Genomic DNA, 7,107 nt, shown 5'->3' on the forward strand with positions numbered 1-7,107 from the left:
CTACTCCTTGCCACTGTCTTTTTCTCTCCCTCTCTTTCACCCGTCCCCTCCCCTCCCACCTGTCCCCCTTCCTTCACCATACCTCTCCCCCTACTTTCTCTTCTCCCTTCCACCTCCTCATCTCCCATCATACGCCTCTAAGTCCATCTTTCCCATCTCTTCCTCATCCCCTCTCATCCCTCATCCCTTTCTCCATCCATTTCCCTCCACCTTCTCCTTGCCATCCCAACTATCTCTTCTCTCCCCTCACCCCTCCCCATTCACCTCCATTCCTCTCTCTTCTAGCCCCACGCCTATCACCTTTCTCCGTCACCTTTTCTATCTTTACCATTCATTTTGCCTCCACCATTTACCTCTCTCTGTCCTGCTTTCCACTCTTATGCACCTTTCCCTCCTCCCCCTTCTTCCCTCATCCTCACTATTCCCTCATTCTTCCTCTCGTCCACCTTTCAGCCCCCATCCCTCTCTATCTTCGTCCTTTCTATCCCCCTTTCTCCCCTTATCCTTACCTCCCACCTCATCCCTACCATATCACTCCTCCCCTTTTCCAATGGCTATTCCCTCTATCCTCATCCCCACCTTCCATCTCATCCTCATCACCACCACCCCATCTCTTCCCACCCTTTCTGTTCCCTTCTCCTTTCAACCCCTCTTTCCCCATTCACTCCCACTTCTCCACTCAGTCCTGCCATCCCCCCCTTTTCTTTCTTCCCTCTTCTCCTCTCCTTCCCCCTCCCACTTCCTCCTTTCCCCCACTTTCTCCCTTCGCCTTCCCACTCCCTCCTCTCCCTCTTCCCTTTTTCTTCCATTCTGCCCCCACTCGTTCTTGTACTCCCTCCTCCTCTCTCCCTCCCCTCTTTCTTGCCTCCCTCTCTCCCTCCCCACTTTCTTGCCTCCCTCTCTCCCTCCCCTCTTTCTTGCCTCCCTCTCTCCCTCCCCTCTTTCTTGCCTCCCTCTCTCCCTCCCCACTTTCTTGCCTCCCTCTCTCCCTCCCCACTTTCTTGCCTCCCTCTCTCCCTCTCCACTTTCTTGCCTTCCTCTCTCCCTCCCCACTTTCTTGCCTCCCTCTCTCCCTCCCCGCTTTCTTGCCTCCCTCTCTTCCTCCCCACTTTCTTGCCTTCCTCTCTTCCTCCCCACTTTCTTGCCTCCCTCTCTCCCTCCCCACTTTCTTGCCTCCCTCTCTTCCTCCCCTCTTTCTTGCCTCCTTCTCTCCCTCCCCTTCCTCCTCCCCTCCCCCTCCCCAGGAATTGTTAGCGGCGGGGAGGTTTAATTCAATTTAGTATAGTGGCCTCGGACGCTGGGTCTCTAATCGAATTTTTAATCCTGAAATCCAAAGTCAGTTCAGACGCGGAGGGGATAATCTGACCTAGTTAATCGTGGGGGGCGTAGGGGGGGCGTGGGGGGCTGAAATGGTGAGTAGAGGGGAGAAAGGTGGGTGTGAGGGGAGCTGGTGGTAAGTAGAGGGGAGAGAGGAGGGTGTGAGGGGCTGAAGTGGTGAGGAGAGGGGAGTGAGAGGGGCTGTGGGGGGCTGAAGTGGTGAGTAGAGGAGAGCGAGAGGGGGCATGGGGGGCTGAAATGGTGAGTAGAGGGGAGAAAGAGGGGTGTGAGGGCAGCTGGTGGTGAGTAGAGGGGAGAGAGAGGGGGGCGGTGGCTGAAGTGGTGAGTAGGGGGGTGTGAGGAGAAGAGGTAATGATGGGAGAGGGGGAAATGAGAGGGAGAGGGGAGTGGGAGAAAGAGGGGAAAGAGTGGAGAACGTGAGGGAAAGAGGGGAATAGAAGAATGGGGAGAAGTGGAAGAAAGAAGGAGAAGTGGGGGGGAAAGGGGAATTGGGAGGAAGAGGGGACTGAAAGGAAAAAAGGGCAAGTGGAGGAAGAGGGGAGAGAAGGAGGAAAAGAGGGGAGAAGGAGAAGGAGGGGAGAGTGGGAAAAAAGGGGAAGTCACAGGAAGAGGGGGAAGAGGACGAAGTGAGAGGAAGAGGAGGAGTAAGAGGAAGAGAGAAAAATGTGGAAAGGAGAGAGAAGTGGGGAGAAGAGAGGGGAATGGAAGGAAGAGGAGGGATTGATAGAGGAAGAGGAAGTAAGAGGAAGAGGAGACATAGGGAAATTAGTGAAAGGAAATAGCACGAGAGGAAAGAGGGGAGTGACGGAAGAGGAAAGAAGTGTCAAATAGGAACAAGATTTTTTTTTTTTTCCGTAGGAGTGATTTTCCGAACTGGTGGCTTCAATATAGCTTTCATTTTTCTCATCACTCCGAGACATCATTTTGAAATTCTATCAAATTTTCTGGAGAGAGAGAGCGAGCGAGAGAGAGAGAGAGAGAGAGAGTATATTGACAAGTATAATAACATTCTTGGTAAAGACAGAAAATATTACTACGGATAAAGTACAAAGCCTCATGAGAATCTTAAAACACACACACACACACACACACACACACACACACACACACACACACACACACACACACACACACACACACACACACACACACTCAAATGACTTGGCATATATAATGTTCATGATATCGTTAAAAAATAAATAAATAAATAAATGTAGAGTTGAAAATATCGGAATCAGTGTGCAAGCAAGAAGGGTATATTTTTTGACAGCTTTTGCTTTAATTAATATCAGGTGCTTGAGAAGTGATTGATTGATTGAAAGAATGATATAGATTTAGAATTTGTTATGAAAGTAAATATAGATCTAGAATTTATAATCAGGGGGTAGGAAAATGGAAAGCAGGGAGTGAAAGGAAGTGTGATGGGAAGGGGGAGAGGCTGAGGAAAAAAGAGAGGACTGGTAAATGAGAGAGTGAACAGAGGAAGAAGATAATATAAAGCAGGAGGATAAATACAGTACATGTGTTAGTGTTAGCTCATTAGAAGAAGGAGGAGGAGGAGGAGGAGGAGGAGAAGAAGAAGAAGAAGAAGAAGAAGAAGAAGATGAAGAACAAGAACGAGAAGAAGAGGAAGGCATAGAAAAAGAGAGGAAGAAAGAGGGAAGGCATTCACGAAGGAAGGCAGTAAGAGGCAGGCTGATTCGACAGAGCAAAGAAGAGACACGAAACCAACCCTAACACCAAAGCACCACAGGGACCTTCAAGAACTCCAGGAGGGGAGATTGGAGGGGGGTCCAGAAGCCTTCAAATGGATGCACGCAATACCCCTCTATACCCCTCCACTCCCCCTCACCTCACCGCCTCGATCTGTAATTTCACCTGTAATTATTTTTAGCCCGAGCTTGTACGCCAATGGAGAGTTCCGTAGAGGTGGGCATTAGGTAAGGAGAGGCACATTTCTCGTAGTCTTAAGCTCCCCGGCACCGACCATCATCTCGGCTCCTCTGTCGGGTTATGTCGGTTCTTTTGGGGTTAACTCGGCACTCAGGTTGCCATTTTCTTTCCCCCACCCCGTGATTGAGAGCCAGGGGGGAGACTGTGGCAGATAAGGTGGAATTTTTTGGTTTTCCTTTTGGCTTTTTTTGTGCAAGGAGAGAGCGTTTTGGAATGGTCAACTTCTTTGCTTCGTATGATTTTGCTCTCTCTCTCTCTCTCTCTCTCTCTCTCTCTCTCTCTCTCTCTCTCTCTCTCTCTCTCTCTCTCTCTCTCATTTCTTCTTCTAATGAGCTAACAAGTCTATTGCATTTATCCTCATTTTTTTCTTCTTCCTCTGTTCACTCTCTCTTGTTACCATTCCTCTCCCTTTTTCGCAGCCGCTCTCCCTTCCTTTCACACTCTCCCTCTCCCTCTGCTTTCCCTTTCTTTACCATCCGATTATAAATTGTAGTTATATTTACTGCTATAACATATATCTATATCTACATCTCTATCTATCCACCTATCTGTCTATCTATCTATCTATGTATGTATCTATCTATCTATTTATAAAAACACTGCGAAGTAAACAACACACCTACACACTAACACACCTCACACTGACACACCTAATATTGCCTTACCACACATCCTCACGTTGCCATACTTCACTCTTTCACACACACACACACACACACACACACACACACACACACACACACACACACACACACACACACACACACACACACACACACACACACACACACACACACACACACACACACACACACACGAACTTCACGTCACTTCTCGAACACCTGTTATAAATTAAAACACACGCCGTCATAAAACATTCCATTTTGGGTCAGCAGATTGATTCCTATATTCCCAGATTTTTTCATTTATTTATTTATTTATCTTTCGTAACATTGTGTACATTATATATATATATATAGTGTGTGAGTGTGTGTGTGTGTGTGTGTGTGTGTGTGTGTGTGTGTGTGTGTGTGTGTTTAGACTCTCATGATACTTTGAATCTTATTCTAAAAATGTTTCTGTATTTACAAGGAATGTTATTGTCTCTCTCTCTCTCTCTCTCTCTCTCTCTCTCTCTCTCACCTACACAGATCTTCCTCATTTCCGTCTATGGCTGAACGCTTTCAACACACATTCCCTGTTTTCTTTGTCACACCCTTTTTCTCTCTCTCACTTTCTCACTCTCTCTCACTTTCTCTCCCCTTCACACCCTCTGTTATCCTGGTTTCGATGTGTGCTCCATTTATTTCATTCCTTTTATCTCCCCTCTTTCGCCCTCTTTATTTTTTATTTTCGTCTCCCCTTTCTCCCTCCTAGTTAATCCTTTGCCCCCTCTTACAGTAACTCCATCTCTCTCTCTCTCTCCCTCCCTCTCTCTCTCTCTCTCTCTCTCTCTCTCTCTCTCTCTCTCTCTCTCTTTATATTCTTTTCGCTTCAGCCAGGACTTTGCTTTGAAATTTTCGCCCCGTCTGCTCCTTCTCTTATTTTATCTCGATTTCTTCCTGTTCTCACTCGTTTTCCTCTCTTCCTCCTCCTCTTCCTCCTCCTACCTTTCCTCCTCGTTTCTCTCTTATCCTCTCTTCCTCCTCCTCCTCCTCCTCCTCCTCCTAGCTTTCCTCCTCTCTTCTCTCTTATCCTCTCTTCTTCCTCCTCTTCCTCCTACCCTTCCTCCTTGCTTCTTTCTTATCCTCTCTTCTTCCTCCTCTTCCTCTCCCTCCTCCATCTACCTCTCCTCTTTTCTTCTCTCTTATCCTCTCTTCTTCCTCCTCTTCCTCCTCCTCCTCCTCCTCCTCCTATCTTTCCTCTTCTCTTCTTTCTTATCCTCTCTTCTTCCTCCTCTTCCTCCTCCTCCTCTTCCTCCAACTTTTCCTCCTTTCTTCCCTCTTATCTACCTCCTTTATCTATCTCTCCCTGACTGCCATTTCAGAACGAGGACTTTTTTCTCTTCATTCGTCGTACCGTTGTCGATTTTATTCATTTTTTGGGAGATTCGTGCCAGTTGACTATTGAAAATTCTTCCAAAGATAAGTACACTCATCTAGAATAAGTAAGAATACAGAATACGTTAAGAACAGGGTCGTCCGTAAATAGCACCCCACTAGAAATTTGCCCATTGGTGTCCTGTGTGTAGCAAGGGCGGCTCATCCTGCTGGCAAGAGCGTGGACGTAGCAGCAGGAGAGAAGTCGCCACCCTGTATGTTACGTGTCTATTCTCTCCCTATTTTTCGTCTCCCTTTTCTTCCCTTAGTTTCTCCTTTATCACTATCGTTCTCTCTTGTTGATCCTTCTCTCCCTTTTTCCTCCCCCCTTTTTACCTCCTATTGCATTCTCTCTCTCTCTCTCTCTCTCTCTCTCTCTCTCTCTCTCTCTCTGCAGTGATTGTGAAAGAGAGAAAGTGGAGGGGCTTTTGAAGTAGTCATTGCATTATTTCTCTCTCTCTCTCTCTCTCTTCGCTGATATTAATGTGTACTGCAGTAGTCTGGAGGGAGAGGAAGAAGGGGAGGGGAGAGTAAGAGGAGGAGGATGGGATTAGAGGGGAAAGAAGAGAGGGGAGAGATTGGAGAAGGAGGAATGAGAGTGGGAATGAAGAGTGCAATGGATGGTAATGGGGAGAAGTTACATAAATACACAGACCACACGGATCTTAAGTCCTTTTTTAATTACTCAGGTGTTGATATAAAGGTAAACTCATTAATTAGACTGTCTCTTAACCTTTCCCCTGCTTTCTTCTTTTTTTTTTTTCTTCATTTTCTTTTTTTTGTGTTTAGCTTCCTCCTCCTCCTCCTCCTCCTCCTCCTCCTTCTCCTCCTCCTCCTCCTCCTCCTCCTCCTCCTCCTCCTCCTCCTCCTCCTTGCCCATTTTTTTCCCTCCCATCTTCAACGTATTTTTTCCTCTTTTTATTTCCTTTCGTTTCCTCTTCTTCCTCTCCCTCCTTCCCCTCCTTCCTCCTCTTCTTTCTTTCTCTTGTTTCTCCTCCTCAATGTTTGGTCTTCCCCATCTTCCTCTTCTGCTGTGTTCCTCCTCCTTCCCCATATCTTCATGTAAGCCGTCTTTCTTCTTCCTCCCCTTTCTCCGTCTCTTCGCTCTATTCTTCTCCTCCTCCTCTTCCTCCTCCTCCTCCTCCTCCTCTTCCTCCTCCTCCTTCTCCTTCTCCTCCTCTTTATCCATTTTTTCTTCTTCCTTCTCCTCCTCCTTAGCATCTTTACACATATTTTTTGCCTTATCTCTTCCTCCTCATCATCATCATCTTTATCCATTTTCTTCCTCTTATCTCTTCCTCCTCATCATCATCTTTATCCATTTTCTTTCTCTCCTCTCCTTCTCCGTTCTTCCCCTCCTCTTCCTCCCCGTCACCCATGCCCCCCCCCCATCCCATATAATTTACATCCCAGCGTCTGCTTTGTGTCTCTCTGCTGTTTAGTGTCAAGGCTTCAGGGCAGACTCAACCAAAGCCAAGATTGTAATAACTCACTCACCCCTCGCCCCAAGGAATGCATCCCTGGTTATGAGAAAGGGGAGGCGAAATAGGGATCTGTGTGGTTAACTCGATGGTTGCGTGCTGCAGATAGGCGCTTCCTGGGAGGTATGATTGTTGCTGGTTATTCAGAGTGGCTAAAATGGGACTTGCATTGCACATCTGATGGTTGTCTTTTGCGGTGAGGGGAGAGGATGAGTGGTTCCCTGAAGATAGGCAATTTCTGTCTATTTAAAGAGGGGAAATAGCGAAATAGGGACCTTTATTGTAAACTCGACGGT

This window comes from Coenobita brevimanus, chromosome 59 (assembly GCF_032717465.1).
Source record: "Coenobita brevimanus isolate Jiangsu-jjx chromosome 59, ASM3271746v2, whole genome shotgun sequence".
Lineage (NCBI taxonomy): Eukaryota > Metazoa > Arthropoda > Malacostraca > Decapoda > Coenobitidae > Coenobita > Coenobita brevimanus.